This window comes from Crocodylus siamensis, chromosome 13, assembly GCF_052110815.1.
Source record: "Crocodylus siamensis isolate JL-2025a chromosome 13, ASM5211081v1, whole genome shotgun sequence".
NCBI classification, from domain to species: Eukaryota; Metazoa; Chordata; order Crocodylia; family Crocodylidae; genus Crocodylus; species Crocodylus siamensis.
Window position 1 is genome coordinate 19795663 of NC_143407.1, and position 17274 is coordinate 19812936.

Below are 17274 nucleotides of genomic sequence, written 5' to 3' on the forward strand. Positions count from 1 at the left end.
TGGTCTCTCACCCCATTCTCATTAATAAATTGAGCGACTGTGGCACTGATGCCTACACAGTTGGATGGGTCAAAAATTGGCTGATGGGGCATACCCAGAGAGTGGTGGTGGATGGGTTGTACTCAACCTGGCGGGATGTGAACAGTGGGGTTCCCCAGGGCTCAGTCCTGGGGCCTACACTGTTCAACGTCTTCATCAGCGACTTGGACGAGGGGGTGGAAAACATGTTGTCCACGTTTGCAGATGACACCAAGATGTGGGGAGAGGTGGGCACGCTTGAAGGGAGAGAGAGGCTGCAATTAGATTTAGACAGACTACAGAAGTGGGCAGATGGTAATAGGATGGGGTTCAACGTAGATAAATGCAGGGTGCTGCACCTGGGGAGAAGGAATCCACAGCATAAGTACAGGCTGGGGAGTTCCCCTCTTGAAAGCACAGAGGCAGAATGGGATCTTGGAGTCATTACTGATTCCTAGATGAACATGAGCTGCCAATGCCAGACTGCAGCCAGCAAGGCCAGCCATATCTTGTCATGCATCCAAAGAGGTGGTCTTTTTGTCCCTCCTCCCAGTCAGTGGAGGCCGTCAGTGGCAGAGCGCCTGCATCTGTGAGGTGAACTGGCACCTCTGGAGTTGGTGTCATCACGCCGGATTTGGCTTCCTAGACCACGACCAGCACTTCAGAGCACAGGACGTCCTAGGGCATGATGGTCTCCATCTCTCCCGCGAAGGTAAGAGTTTCTTTTCTTACAGGCTAGTTGACCTCCTCTGGCGGGCTTTAAACTAAGGTCATCAGGAGATGGGGATCCACAGAAGAAAGAGAAAACTCAACCAGGTGTAGGACCTGCCCAGGTAAGAGCTCAGGTATATGCCAAGGGACCAGTTGTCTCTCAGGAAGGGGGGGTGCCCAGGGCTCCCACAGGGGGGATTAAGGTGTTTCTTCACTAACGCAAGAAGCATGGGGAACAAGCAGGAGGAGCTTGCTTTCCTGCTTGCAAGTAGTAAAAAGTGACCTTGTTAGCCTAGTGGAGACATGGTAGGATGAAACTTTTGACTGGGCAGTAGACACAGAGGGCTATAGGTTGTTTAGAAGAGATAGGAAGGGGAAAAAAGGTGGAGGGGTGTGCTCTATGTTAGGGAACAGTATACCAGTTCTACCTTCCAAACCAGAGGAAGACTTAGCTGAGACCCTGTGGGTCAAACTTCAAGGAGGGCGGGGGGAGAGGGATCTGGTGGTAGGGTTTACTACAGGCCACACCACATCAGACGAAGAGCTGGATCTGGAATTCTCCAGGCAGCTGGGGGAGGCCGTGCATGCAAAGGATGTTGTGGTCGTGGGTGATATGAATTACCCTGACATCAACTGGGAGGAGCAGTCGGCAGGGTCTAGCCACTCACAAAGGTTCCTGATGTGCATACAGGACCTACACCTCATGCAGGAGGTACTCATCCCCACTAGGGGAAATGCCATACTGGATCTGGTGTTAGCCTCTGGGGACGACCTGGTGGGGGAGGTGCTAGTACAAGGGAGGCTAGGGGACAGGGATCATGAAATGATCCAGTTTGCTATTCAGAGAAAGGTGGGAAGGGTAACTAGCATAGCGCAAATGCTTGACTTTAGGAAAGCCAACTTCGATGTGCTCAGAGCAGTAGTCAGGGAGGCACTCGGAGCCCAGGGGGCAGCTAGTATGGGGGTCCAGGAAAGGTGGTCCTTTCTCAAGGAGGCTATCCTTGGGGCGCAGCAGGATGCAATTCGTCTGTGCAGGAAGGCAGGAAAAGGGCCCAAGAAACCTTCATGGCTGAGTGCAGATATCCAGGCTGGCCTGAAGGCAAAGAAAAAAGTGCACTGGCAGTAGAAGGAGGGGGCAGGGACAAAGGAGGAGTATACCTCCCTGACCTGAGCTTGTAGGGATTTGGTAAGGAAGGCTGAAGCAGCCATGGAGCTTAGATTAGCTTCTGGGATTAAGGATAACAAAAAGTCCTTCTTCAAGTATATAGGTAGCAAGAAGTCTCAGGGTAACATTAGACCCCTACGAGGCAGGGCAGGGCAGTTGGTGACGGATGCGCGAGAGAAGGCCGAACTCTTCAACAAGTTCTTTGCCTCCGTGTTCCTGTCTGCTGACAATGGGGTGCTCTCGGGTGACAGCGTAGAGGCCCAGGAAAGATGCAAGTCCCCCAACTGTTAGTTCAGACCTAGTTAAGGACTACCTGGAGGGCTTAGATGTGTCCAAGTCGGCGGGCCCAGATAATCTTCATCCGCAGGTGCTGAGGGAATTGGCTGATGTCATTGCGGAGCCATTGGCAAGGCTGTTTGAGGACTCCTGGTGCTCAGGCCAAGTCCCTGAGGACTGGAAAAGGGCCAGTGCGGTCCCTATTTTCAAGAAGGGGAGGAAGGAAGAGCCTGGCAACTACAGGCCAGTCAGCCTCACTTCTATCCTGGGGAAGGTCTTTGAAAAAATTATCAAGGGCCATATTTGTGAGAGCCCTGCAGGGGAAGTAATGCTGAGGGGTAACCAACACGGGTTCGTGCCAGGCCGATCCTGCCTGACTAACCTGGTCTCTTTCTATGACCAGGTAACAAAGAGCTTAGATGTGAAGGAGGAAGTCAATGTCATCTTCTTGGACTTCCAGAGGCCTTTGACACAGTGTCCCACCCAGTTCTGGTGGGCAAGCTGAGGGACTGCGGCACTGACGAATGCACACTTACATGGGTGGCAAACTGGCTCCAGGGGCACACCCAGAGGGTGGTAGTGGACAAGTCGATGTCTACCTGGGAGGGTGAGGGCAGCGGAGTCCCCCAGAGCTCGGTCCTTGGGCCGGTGCTGTTCAATATGTTCATTAGCGATCTGGACGAGAGAGTGGAGAGCACCCTGTTCAAGTTCGCTGATGACACCAAGCTGTGGGGTAAAGTGAATACACCAGCAGGCAGGGACCGCAGCCAGGCAGACCTGGATAGATTGGAGAACTGGGCAGATCTGAACAGGATGTGGTTCAACAAGGACAAGTGCAGGGTGTTGCACCTGGGGAGAGGGAACCAGCATTATGGTTATAGGTTAGGGGCTGCCCCTCTCGGCAGCACAGAGGCAGAGAGGGATCTTGCAGTCAGGATTGACTTCAGGATTAATATGAGTCACCAATACGACAAAGCAATAGGCAGAGCCAACCGCACCCTGTCATGCATCAACAGGGGCATCACTAACAGGTCCAGAGAGGTCTTCCTCCCCCTCTATGCAGCACTGGTCAGGCCACAGCTGGAGTACTGTGTCCAGTTCTGGCCGCCACACTTCGGGAGGGACGTGGAGAACCTGGAGAGGGTCCAGAGGAGGCCACTTGCATGGTTGGGGGCCTCTGTGGCCAGCCCTATGAGGAGAGGCTGAGGGACCTGAATCTCTTCAGTCTCCACAAGAGGAAACTGAGGGGGGATTGTGTGGCTGCCTACAACCTTATCGGGGCCAGCAGCAGGGACTCAGGGAAAGTCTGTTCACCAGGGCCCCCCTTGGAGTCACCAGGAACAACGGCCACAAGCTGAGGGAGGACAGGTTTAGGTTAGCTATTAGGAAGAACTACTTCATGGTAAGGGTGGCCAGAGCCTGGAATAGGCTTCCCAGAGAGGTGGTGCTCTCACCTTCCCTGGACATCTTCAAAAGGAGACTGGATGACCCCTGCCACCCCCCAGTGCTCCTTCCTGCCCATGGAGGGGGGTCAGACTCAATGATCTGTCTAGGTCCCTTCCCACCCATTGATTCTAGGATTCTATGAGGCACCTCAGGCTGGTCCAGAGAGGTGATACTTCCCCTCTAAGTGTCTTCAGTCAGGCCGCAGTTGGAGTAGCGCATCCAGTTCTGGGCACCAACGGACTGTGATAAAAGTGACCTGAACTGTGTGAGAATTCCTATGCTTGAATTATTTCTTTAACTTAAGGTAGACTTTAAACTCCCCGAGTTAATCCATGATATTTAGAGATAAGTGAAACTCCCAAATGTTGCAGGTGATCAGCATGAGGAATTTGGATGCTGCCATTATAAAAAATGTAAGCTATCTTCTAAAATATTGAATTATACTGACTATTAGAAAGGGGGCTGTTTGTTTTTTTCCTTCCCAAGTTATGCATAGCAGATTTACTAGTTAGTATACAGAGTTCACCTGGCTTCATGGTACACATTGTCATTCGTCTCCCATTTCCTTTGCTCCCACTTTTGGCAAAAAGCGTAACCTGTTTTGCTGCTGTGTTCACTGATCTCAGTGATTACAGACTCCTGAACTCATGCTTTGTAAGCATTACAGGATTATCTAGTCTAAGCTACCTGTGTTTTACATTAACTTGTACTAGCATGGTCTAAAAATATGTATTTTGTGAGCAGATGAACAATTGAATACTAGCTGAATTCTGCTAGTAAGATGAGGAGCACAGACTCCTGGATGAAGCTCTATTATGAGGTTTTCATTATGAGATAAAGGAAAATCTTAACAACTTAATTTATGCCTACCTTTAAAAGCTATATTATTTCCTGTTTGTCTGTAGACAGTTTGTTATCAGGTTGGTGGGGTACCTCCCATTCCTCTGGTTCTCACCTGCCATGACTTAGATTTTATGAGGGCAGAAAACAGATTTATAAGTTGTTAATTAATACCCACCAACTAATTACTCCCAACTCATTACAGAATTTTAAGTATTTTATTTACTCTTGTCTTCTTTCTTTTATAGAAGACCGGATGGGAGGCAGCAGCTCGATCGAGCTGTCCCCGGGATCTCCCCTGGGCTCAAAAGAGGATCCCTGGCAGTGAAATCCCCAAGGTGAGTGCTGGCCAGTGTTTTGCCGGCTAATGGTTCCTAACAGGGACCCTGGTACAGTTATTTAATCGTGCTTTCTTGTAACTTACTTGGATAAGACAAGCCACCTGCTTAACACAAATTGCACTGGAATAGTTAATAGATCACTTAAGCAGCATCAAACTATCCTGAGATTCTTAAAAGTGGCTGTGTGATTAAAATGGCTTGCTGTTGGGACCCATCTGCTTACTAAATTGTTTGAACATAGTGACTCTTGGCTTTTGGTTTTGAGTAAAACAGTGTAGGAAGGTAACTGGAGTGGTCAGCTATGCAGTGGAAACATTAACTTAAATTTGAAACCACATTAGCTGGGGAAGAAATGTAGGGATACAACAGTCTCCATAGATTGGACTCTACTGGTACAACTCTCTTGCCCATACAAAGCTGAAGTGGGAGATTTTTCTAAGCCAAGAAATCTTGTGGCAGGACACTTCAACCTAGAACTCCTTCACTTCAGCTGCAACAGGTATGTCACCCTAAAGGACATTCCTGACAGAACCCAGTTGTACATGAAGCATAACAGATCTTCTCTGCACATATTCTAAGCACTGGAAACAAAGCAGCTGAAGATGACAATGATGAAGTCAGACATTGGGAGTGGGCAAAGGGGAAATGAAACTACGCAAAAAACTGAGAATGTACAAGCAGCTGCTGAAAAAGAGGACCTAGAGGGCAGACCAAGAGAGGAGAAAGCCGACCTGTGGAAACATGTATGTTCATGAGAAGGCAGGGAAGAGATCAGCTAGCAGAGGAGAAAGATGAGGAATAGGTCTGCTACACTGGAGAACTGAAGGAAACAAAGACAACAGACAATAAGGTAACAACAAGGAAGAGAAAAAGCTAGAGCCACCAAAATAGAAGAAAAGACAGCGGAGACAGACAAGACCAGAGTCCTCTGACGAACTACAAACAAAAAAGATTGTAACAGCACATTGGATTTTTGCTGACCGCCATAACAAAAACTAGAATGTAACCCTACCAAACGTCTTCACCATTGTCACAACTAATACGCCCAACAAATCCATCAGGATCCTTGGATCTTACACATCTATCGTAAGGCTCAATCAATGCGCCAGATGCTATCTTGGAAGTTATGCAGGTAGACCTAAAACAACCACTGTGCCCCAGAATGAATTCGCAGAAAAGTTATAAAGGATAAAAACACTCAATTACCAGGAGGAGAGCATTTCTCTCAGAACAAAAACACACCATTTTTACCCCAATCCTTGTACTCGAGGAAAATCTACAAAATTACTTCAGAAAACAAGACTGGGAACAAAAATTTCAAACACTTTACTGGATATTAAAAGCCATGAACTAAACATAGACAATGGTTTTACGGTTCATTACAAATGTACCTGCTCTAACTTCTTGTACTTCCATTAAGTAATAACCCTCTCTCCTTTTGAATAAGGCTGTTCTTTTACATAATTAGGTTATCGATTTCAGCTACCCTTTGGTAGCTACTTCTGTTAACTGCTTCACCCCACAGATTTACTGCTTTCTCTTTCTTTGACTATTTTCATTTACATTAATGGGAAAGTAATTGTTTTATCTGGTATTTATCTTACACCTTGTCTGCTGCTTTCCCTGATGTAAAGGAAAGGTACTCTCCGCTAAAAAAACTTGTCTCATATTTCTCCCGCGTATACAGTTGGTCCAATAAGGGATATATTATCAAAACAAAAAAACACAACAAGACTTCACTTCTCACATGAACCCTAAGGTCAGATTTGGGTGTGTTATTGAAGGGTATTATTAAAGAGAAGTATACAACTAGAAATGGTCATTGCTGAAGAAAAATTCCCCATGGTTTATATTGGAGAGCGAAGAGTAATGTTAGGAGCCAGATGTCCTTGGATGTGCTGGTCAATGAAATCTTTCACCATGTAGATAGTTACCCAACAGGAGATGCTATCAGACTTTCCATTACTAAATAATAGAAAGGCTAGTTATAGAAAATGAATTTTGTATCATGTGATCACAAGTTTGGTAACGGTCAGTTGTAACAAACTAACGGAAAAAAAAATTCCCTGATAAGCTAAATTAATTTTCTAAACAAAGATCACATGTCTATTTGAATAAAGCATTTGATACAACTACAAAGGACACTTAGTAAAACTGGAGTAGAGAAACTGTAAATGAGATAAGGAGGTCATGTTTAAAAAGAGGAAGTACCAGATGGAGAGTGTACTGGGACCAATATTTATTTATTATTATTTATTAATACATGTATTATTAATTTGCTATTATTTATTAGAAGTACCAATTAAACTTGATGACAAGTTTGGCATACAAGAACAGAAAAAAAAGATCAAGAAAACTCTTAGGACTGAAGAGATTTGACTGCTCTCTCTAAATAGTTCTTTATCCCCCTGTGTATTTAGGTTAAGGTGACATTGTTGACACAAGGATAAGTGAGCATCAGTACACTGAGGTTGGAAGTTAAAAGGTTTCTAACCATTATGGCAATCAATCAGAAAGAGGTAGTTTGCCCTCTCCTCACACTGAAAGGCTGTTCCAGAACCTAGAAGACAGAACTCAGTACATTTAAGGATTAGTAGTACACTGTGTCTGTGATAGGATCCACTCCCATGCTATGATCCAAGGTTTCTTCCTGTCCTACATTCAGTGAACACACTGTATGCAGTGCACCTTTACTTCCTTGATCAAACGCCACTATCTCCCTGTGCGTCTGCATACCAGCAAATATGCAGCTGCTGTTTGAGCTCATTCCCGTACTGTGAACTGTGTTCACAAGTGCCATAGTTATGCATTTCACTAAAGACTATATACTAAGGGAAAGTCTATAACTTGTCCTCATCTGTGCATTAGAATGAATTGGCAAGATAAATTTTCACATGAGTAGGAAAACTGATCAATAAAGGGTTGGTTCTGTCCAGAGACTTGACAGCTAATTCACAGCAGAAAATGAGGAATTTTGTTTCTAAAACACATCTGCCTTATTGCACTTATGAACCCTTGGCTTCCTTTCATCATGGTGAAGATGTGGGACACTCCAAACTATATATTTCCAGATGCTGCTGCCAAACATTATATTACTTTCTCACTGCAGTATAGTTTGTTCCACCCACCTCTTAATAACCAACTAGAAAACCAGAGTGATGCATGCATGGCTAGGCCTGTTGATGGGGCTTGGATTATAGCACACACTAACTAACAAGTCAGATGCAGCTGGCATATCTAGAGGCAACACTAGCATGTTCTTCATATGGCCCACTGAGAATTTTACAGCAGCTGGAACAAACGTGTGACAAGAGTGGACTCTTGGTTCCTCAGAAGATCTAAATAAAGGGGGGAAAACTATATTTAGTACCTAAAGAGATGAGCAGATCAGACTCCTTGGCAGTTCAATATGGAGCAGAGTTCACAAAAATACAGGGTGATGCTGAGTTAAAGGCAATAAAAAAGTTAAAACTAGCTGCATTAGAAGTAGGGTTTTGCACTGGTATTTAAAAATTGTTTTATATCTATCCCTATTAGTAGGGCAAAGGGAAAAAAATTGCTAATTGGCACTTCTGTAGCCTCTCCTGTTCAAGTACTGCACAAAAGGTATCATCTAATGTACCTTAAGCTAGCAGTTATCCACATTTTATAAGTAAGCATTTCATCTGCAAGCTATATAGTCCAGGGCTGGCTTCCAGACTGCTTTCTAAGTCTTTATTTCATTTGTGCTGTGGTACTTATTTAAAAACATAGCACATACTCCAAATCTCTACTACATCTGTCATTTGAACCACATTAAAGTGCATCTTCAGCTCCAAATCAGTAGTTTCCCCTCCTTTTTTTTTTTGCGCAAATGCAGTAATTTAGCTCTAGGTTTTTTGGTGGGGTGAGACCCACTGACCTTTGCAGAAATTTATCATTTAAGCTGGTTTGAAGTCTTCTAGAATGAGGAGCAGGTATATTTAGGAAAGGAAGTAGAAAAAAAATCTTATAAAATACTGCACTGCACTGCACTGCACTGCACATGAGAGAGGAAGTTACTTTGCTGCAGAAGCAACAGCTGTTCCAAGAATCTACAAATCACTGGATCTTTCTAGGCACTACATGACATCGATCTTTAGTTTTTCTCTAGGCTGCTTGCTTTCTTCTAACATGCTTTCTTCTATGCAAGTCTGTGTATGGAATAGCATTGGATTTGGACAAGTTGGTTCCAGTTTGCATCATTTAAAAGGAGGTTGCTTGTTGGTGTCTAGAGGTCTTTGACACAGATATCACTTAATCATTTAAAGTTGTGTGCACTGGAAACACACCTAGAGAGTACTTGGAAATTAAATCTATAGGCACAACACTTTACTGCACCCACACAATATTTCCTATTCTACTGTTAGATCCTTGATGGAAGGTAGCAATAGTTTAACAAAGTACAGTTATCTTGGGGACACAGTTGTCAGATTTAAGGATCTTAAATTATACAGGTGGCTATAAAAGGATGGAAAGTGAATAGATCAATATTATGAGACCTAGTCATTCTTTAAGGTATTAAAATTAAATGGGAGAACTGTTTGCAAAAATAGTCCAATGATTTAAGCCATGCAGCAGCAACATGGGCTCCTGAGGCATCTATAAGGCAACACCTGTATCAAGGCATCAGAAAGGAAAGGTTAAGAAAGATACTACTGACATGAATAAAATAAAATCTTAGTATCAGTAAAGGTCAGACTAAACAGAAATAAGACTTCTAGTACGGTCCCATTTTGAAAGGTGTAAAGCAGAATGCCTTGCCAGGTTTAAAGCACAGAACTGCAATAACATCGACTTATAGCTATCATGTCTCACTGAATTAAGGAATAGAATTTGCCAGTATTGGATTTATATCCTTTAGGAGTCTTTGAAGACTTGATTTACACAAGCTTGTTTCCATTTAATGAATAAGGTGATCAAACTGATTCACCGCACTCGCATTAAATTAAAAACTGGTTCAGGAAAGCAACTTTGACCTTTAGTAGTGGCAGAACAGAAGCCCCAAGAGACTTCTGCTAATTGGCTTTGATCCACACAAGACCATATTATCATTTTGAGAGTATGAACACATTTGCTAAGCCATGTGGCAGGAATCTTACATGCCTGTGAGTACACCCAGAGTCTGTTCAAATCCAGATGTTCCCTATATAAAATATGGGTTTAAAACTATTTCTTGGGGCTCTCACTAGGTTGCTTTATTCAAACTCCTGCTTATTCAGCTTCTAATAAAAACAAAGCAACCTGGAAATGCCAATAAAACCCCCAACCAGCTAGCATTGGAAAAACTGAAGGAAGCTCAATATGCACTGTTTAATGTTTTTGCAAACCAGAGGAGGACCTAGTTTCATGCTAAGAAAATGAAATGAGAAGTAGTATCTGAAAAGCATCAATCAGCTTGTACTCAGACTACAGTGAACTACTTTCTTGGAGGATGATTAAGATCACAGATGAAGCTCTCACATCTGAAAAAAAAGAAAGAAGCCTCTAGATGCCCCTTACAAAAAGGGGTGCATTGCCTGACTTCACTGACAGCAGCCAGTACCATATGCTTCAGAGGAAAGTATTAAAAAAAAAACTCAGCAGGAGGCAGTGTCAGGCTAGTCTACCCCCACAACATGCAGGATGGCTTACAACCTTTACAAAGAAAAGAAGAAACGACCCACAAAACCACCAGCACTCTTGGAAGTGTTTTTTTTCCTTTTCTTCATCTTCCCCACTTTTATCTCTGCATAACACTAAATATGAATAGAAAATACCGTGTCCACTCCTTTTCTAACTCCTGCAAAGTTCTTAGCCAGTGACAACCTGAAAGAGTGAGTTCTCCACACTAACTTTCCTTGTGTTGAAGAGAGTATTCTTTTCCGCTTTGTATACCGTTCTACAATTTCAACTGATGTCCCCTTTTGATAGAGGACAAAGAGAAGGAGCAAACAGTGAGATGTCAGATCTTTCAGTATTCTTTTATCATGTTCTTTTGTGGACACACTGTTAGGCAAGAAACATACATTTCAGATAAGGCTGTATACAAGCACAAGTTGTATTTTAAATTGTAAATATAGCGTTGCATAGTGAAGCGTGATATGCAACTTAGGGTTTGGTTTCCCAAAATTCTGAGACCAATACTATGTTAAATAGGCAAGGCAGAACAGTACCTTAGAGACTAACTGGCTAAAAGAGGCATAAGTATATGGGTCAAAACCAAAAATGGTCCAGGTTAGGAAGCAAGATTCCTAAGAGCCAAATCTTTCCCAGAATATTAAATCTTTCCTAATGATACCTTTTGTAGTAGTCTAGCTATGAGATAGACAACTGTCCTGGTGCCAGTTAGCCACTTTTAGTTCTGACTGCAGGAGGAGAGATTGTTTCTGTTGTTGCTGGGCAGCAGAAGTAACATGAGTCAGGGTGGACATACATGAGAATGTTTTTATATGCAATTGTGTGTATACCCATAGGGAATGATAGTATTTTAAGAAATTCTTACATATTTATTGGGTTGTGCCTATTAAATAAAGTTGCAATGCTAAAATGTTAAAGTTTGGCAGAAAACACTGGACTACACCTCTGAGTGACTGGACTAAACTACGTTTTTGTCTGTTGCTGTGGAGCATGGTGTCTGATCACAACCATAAGGAAACTGAACACTGCTAGCAAGGCAACTAACCCATCATTTGTTAATTTTAGCTCTCAAAATGTACTTTGATAGAGCAGAGCTCTCATCTCATCTTCAGTCTTTGCCCTTTCCTGCCATCCGATTCAAACCAAAGTTTGGGTAATACTTCCAAGAAATACAAAAGAGTTGTGCTTTGTCTAGTTCCCAGGGGACACCAAAGAAAGAAACTTCTTAAATGTTCCATCTTTTCCTCCCTGCAGGGTTTGTGATGTGCTACCTATTTTTAAAACATCTTTGTGTTTAAGGCTCAGTTTTGGTTTTCTTGAAGTTTGAGGTGGGAGAAGGGGGCAGAAAAAAAAAAAAGTCAGTTAACTGTCCTGTAGACATTTCCAGCAAATTCTATGTTTCTTTAGCACAGGGACTGGTCAAATTCAGTAGAAGCTGCTGAAAAAAACTAAATGGAGACACACAGCTGAAAGATGATCTTCCCCTCTTGCCATTTAACTTTTTGCAAACATGGAAATATGTAGTAGTGTGGTGACTGTTAATAATTGGATGAAAGACTCATTTGATGATAGTGATCATCAAAAGCAGCCTGGTTAAAAAAATAGAAGCTATGTTACGTACTCTTCTGCCTAAATGAAAGGAATGTTTAAACACCTCCATGGGATGCCTAGTAACAATGAAAGTGTTGCCTAAGGTAATTAGTTGCATGATTTTTCTTCTAGGTCTATTTTAGGGATAATGTAGGTAGAAGGAATCCTCTTTTGTCTGTATTTTTCTAGCAGCACATGTGGAAAGGTAGAAATGCTCTGCTAGTAAGGAAAAAAAATGAAACGGGCATTAAGAAAATGGGTAACTTTCCAGTTTATCTGGGCAATGTGATGTGTCTGGGAACTGTACTGGTAAAGGAAAGAAATTCTTTGAGAAGCATACTTCTATAAAATATGGAGGTAGGACATGCAAAGTACTTGAGCTGAAATGACCATGTTTTATAGCTTACATTTCTAGGCTCAGAAGGAATGCAGGTATGACATTAAAGTAAACTGAAAGCCAGAAATTCACAACTTTTGTCGTTTAAAAAACACCGCAGTGTTTAGGGTGGCATCAACACAGATTATGTTCATTCTTTGCATTACCATTTCCTTGTTCTTAAAGGATGCATTACTAAGCCATGGTGTACATTTTCTTCCCTCTTTGAAAATGCAGCTAGACACACATTTTGTTTCTACTGAAGAGTGAGGTCTGGTCTAAAGAGTTTCCTGTTAAGATTAGATTTGACCCAATGACTCTTCTGGACACAGAGTTGAAAGAATTAAAGGCTGCAGCAGTGCTATGATACTGGATCCTAAAATTATTACTCATTTATAAATGCATTTTACATGAGCTAGAGACTGTTCAAAATTCAAGATAAGAAGGATTTCCAAGCTATGCCTACTTTGCATCCAATACACACAAGTTACAGCTTCCAGGATTGGATTAGCCATTCATAAAAGGCTGCCTATGGTAGCAACTCTCTTCACAGCACTCCATAATGAAGTTCCTCCTCTCCAATTCCCAGAAGTTTTTACCCTTTGAGCTGATTTATTCTAGGCTATCAGCCAACTGCATTCATAAGCAGGAGAATGTTTGTAGCTAGAATTGTCACGGAGCAGTATTCATCTCATCTCAGAGACAGTTTGGGACAAGGAGGGCAGGACAATTAGCATGTAGGTTTAAAAAAAAATGTTTCTAAGAAACACTTCTGGATTTATTCAATTTAGTGAAGAGGTTACGGTTAGGAGAGAAGCCATTAGTGACTGACTATCTTAAAATGTAATTTAATATTCAGGTTCAGGAAGTGAAAGACAAAAGAGAAACTATATAGAAGTCCCCTCTCTCCCCAGCTCTTGAGTTCTGAAGAGCAAGGCTGCTTTTGAGTGGGAGATCTACATTTCAGACTTCTTAGCTGCTTTAATAATCCCTCTAAGGATGCCTGAGAAAGAAAGATATCCTGATTTAGATAAGCCCATTAGATCTGCTCTAAAGGGAATTCTCTGCTCAGAAGTCCCTGGGTCTTCAGCACTCACATTTAAAGTAATTTCTCCTATATTTTTTCCATTTTTTAAAGAAGGAAAGTCTTTAAAGAGCTTTGCTGCTAAGAACAAGAACAAGACCAAGAGCCTAGCATCTCAACCTAGCTCATAAAAACAAACAGCCTCCCTTCCCCATCTTCCCCCACAGGGCAATAAAGCAGCAACTGTGGTGCCTGTGATTTTTATAGCAGGGTAAGGCAAGGCAAGTTAACTGGGTTTAATCTGCAGCAGCTGAGGTGCTCCAAATCCCAGTCAACATCTGCTGAGAACGGCCTTAATGAATGACCTTGTCTTAGAGAGAGCCAGCAGCCAGTCTGGGGTTTTCCAGAAAAAGCAGGTGCCTTAGTTAATAATGCTTGATGATTAGGATGGAGACTCTTTTTACTTTAGTTTTAAAAAAAGTTATTTCAACACACACACTGCTTCTATCATGAGTATTTATTATGGGCAAATCCCACAGGTATTTATATAGCTGTTGTTAATTACACTCCGTGGATTTAAAATAGCTTTAAAAATGTGCACTCATAAATTAGCTGCCTTCTCTTTGCAAAACTGCAAGCTCAGCTATTGGAAAGGAATCCTTCAAAGAATACATGAGAGAAGAGGAAGCACTTAATTACAAAGAAGGGGTAGTCTAATTCTGAACTGACAAGGCACGTGAGTGTGATGGGTAAGATGACATCGCTGTAGGGCAGACTGACAGCATTATTATAGATGCCTAACATTTTGAGTTATAAGACCTTGCTTTCAATTGCATATAGTTTTGCAATATTTTAGTAATTTCAGCTGAAACTTCCCATTACGGATACCTGCCTCAGGAGTCATTTATTGGTCAGTGTGCTTTTGAAAAAAGACTTGAAACAATTCTAGCTGAGGAGTTTTTTGGCCATGAAAGGAGTAAAATGTTAAGGAGAGGTGGAGTCACACAGGTTGTCTGGTTTCAGTGGTCATTTTAAGAAGGAAAAAATATTGAGAAGATGGCAAAAGGGTCAGCTGGGAAAGAATCCCACCATAGTTGTGATGTTGTTAGTAGAAGAGGCCAATAACAGAGTCCCATGATAAAGCGCAGAAGTAGACCAGGAAGGGAATTTGTTGTCTGTCTCTACCTTTGCTTTCTAAGAATTCTCTCTGGCCTTAGAATGCTGCTAGGATGCTAAGCGTTCCCCAGTTGGAGGGCCAGCTGGCCTTGGGCTCTTTATCAGGCCCTTTGCTAATTTGGAACCAGATGGTGTTGTGGTGGCCACAGGTAGATATGCAGAACAGCTGTACTGATGCTGCCTGGTAGGTACAGGCTGCCATACCCTGTGTACACTCTCCATGAATGGCATATGGTAGGGAACAGGATTCCCAGGACAATGAACGCTCCCCCCTGCTTTTCATAGCTTCATGGACAGTGAGCTGGTCCTAGACAGCCAGTCTCTTTAACCCACTAGTGCAGCCTCCCCACTTCTCTCCTTCCCCCATCTGCATTATCATCTGCCTGTTTCCAATAATTTTGCCCAGTTGTAAAGTTGAGCCATGAATTTCAGATTCTGCTCCAAGCCCCCCTGAGTCTGAGTATACTCCAATCCTTCACTTCTTCATGGAGAAGCCTCTGTCACTTGATATCCCATTTTGCAGAGGAACATTGTGATGTGTACTCACTCCTCTCATCCCAGGGGATTCAGAAGCAAGATTTTCAGATGTTCCTGAATGTCTAACGTCCTTTGAAATTAATAGGTGACTTGTCAAAAGTCACTGAGTAAATTGGTGACAGATCTGGGACTAGAGATTGGATCATTCGCCCAAGCTTTACCACTGAATCACAAAGGATTAGACTGGTCACCCCTTTACTCTAGCAGGGTACAGTTGCTGATAAGAACACCTTTACTGGCTTCAGCAGGATTATTCTTACGAGCAACTGCTCTCCAGTGGATCTCGCAGTCTGACCCAACAGCTTGTCTATCACTAGCTTCTAATTAGAATCAGTTTGTATTATATTTTTAGCATCTTATTCCCCTAAATGGAATAAGTGGAACTGGCCCTGAGTGGGAATTGTAGTCCCTAGGTCATAACTGCTTTCAAGAAATGTAGTTAGGTGATCAATGCTGAGGATGGATTAACACTTATCCTGCAGCCTTTGGGAGCCATACAAGTCATGGCTCACACACACAGGCTTTTACTTATTCCCCTATGAAGTCACATGTGCTCTAGGGAAGATACAAAGAGAAGGGACTCATTCAGCCTTGAAGGGAGAGACAAAGATCCAAATAATATGAAGCAAGTGCTAGGAAGAATTTTTTATTAGGATGGCAACTCTCCAGCTCTGGGCCTGCAGATCTCCCCGTAGCAGAAAGACCACACCAGTGGGGTTACTACAGCCCAGTAATGACTACAACTCTCACAGCAAATTCAGTCCTTTAGGAGAAGAGCTCTTTTGCTGGATGTTAGCCAAGACCTACCCTTACTTTTGTTTCTGATCAGTCCATGTTAATGGATATGAACCAAGTAAAAGCGACCCTTGCCTATGAGTTCTTAAAGGATAATATTCACTGCCAGGCATAAGACCTATGAGCTACTTACACTGCATTTAAGCCAGGCTTTAAATGAGACTGAAGTGGCAGCCTTGAGTTATGTCCCCTTTGCTGGTGGCAAATTCTACCTATGCAGGCCTGATCATGAAAAGAAATCAGGGGCCATTCAAACACAAACCATTTCTACCACCAGAGCCAGAGGACCCTTGGAAACCATTGTTCACCTCGAACAATGGTGAATCTCTTTCAGACTGAATTGATTCACATCTCTTGTCCCATGCCTTGATGACTAAGGCTGCAAGACTTTCCATTCTAAACTGTATTGACAAATAGTTTCCCTGCATGTGCAAAGAGATGGGTAGTACTGAGCTTGTTACACATCACCATGCATTACCTAAGCAGCATTATTCTACTTTTCTCCAAGTCATTCTGTAATCCTCTCCATTTCTCTTATCTCTTTTGTTTTATCTTCCCCAGGTTTAGTATCTTCAGAGAAGAAACACTTATTTATGGTATGGCAGCTATTGAAGTTCTCTCCTTATTTGATTGCAGGGTGATTTGGGACATTTTCTCAGTACCAAGAAAACTGAATTCGTTAGAACATCGTTGCTCTGAACGAAATCCTGAATCGAGACTGTAGTTTCTGTCCAAAGTCTAACACCTAAGGGCACTCCGGGGACAGGCAGGTTTTTTCTCCTGTGCATCATCTTTATAAATACTTCAGAAATGTGACAAATGCTTCGGTCTGTGTTAATGTATGAGAAGGAAATACAGGGCCACAACACGATGCCCTCTCGCAGTTCCTCAGGCCGAGCCCCTGACTCCGACCGCACCGGGCACCAACTGAGACGACCGGGTCGCTCGGACCAGGTAGAGGCTTCGCGCCACGTGGCCGGACAGGGCCTGAGCCCGCTGCGGATTACACAACAGGCCCGGGATCGCAGACAGCGCGCGACTTGCCGGAAGGGGCGGGGCTTGAGGCGAGGGCGGGATCTGTCTCCTCCGGGGCGCGTCAGGGGAGGGGGCGGGGCATGGAGATCCGCCAATCCCGGCTTCCCCAGCTCCTTGGGCCCGCGTGCGCATGCGCAATGCCCCGCGCTCGTGAGCCCCAGGCGTCACAACCGGCAGTGGGGCGCGGTTTTCAGGGAGAGGGCGGGGCTTGAGGCGGGGGCGGGATCTGTCGCCTCCGGGCGCGTCAGGGGAGGGGGCGGGGCATGGAGAACCGCCAATCCCGGCTGCCCCAGCTCCTCGGGCCTGT

At 43.5% G+C, this 17274-nt stretch overlaps 1 long non-coding RNA gene across 2 annotated transcripts; it reads left to right on the top strand.

Moving 5' to 3' along the window:
- Nucleotides 1–600: 600 nt before the first annotated feature.
- LOC149854042 (uncharacterized) lies at nt 601–16742 on the top strand. Of its 2 annotated transcripts, none has more exons than XR_016438845.1 (3): nt 601–730; nt 4705–4794; nt 16494–16742. It is a non-coding gene; the product is annotated as an uncharacterized LOC149854042 (long non-coding RNA). The 2 variants fall into 2 exon arrangements; XR_016438844.1 differs by having other exon boundaries at nt 16569–16742.
- The last annotated feature ends 532 nt before the right edge of the window (nt 16743–17274 follow it).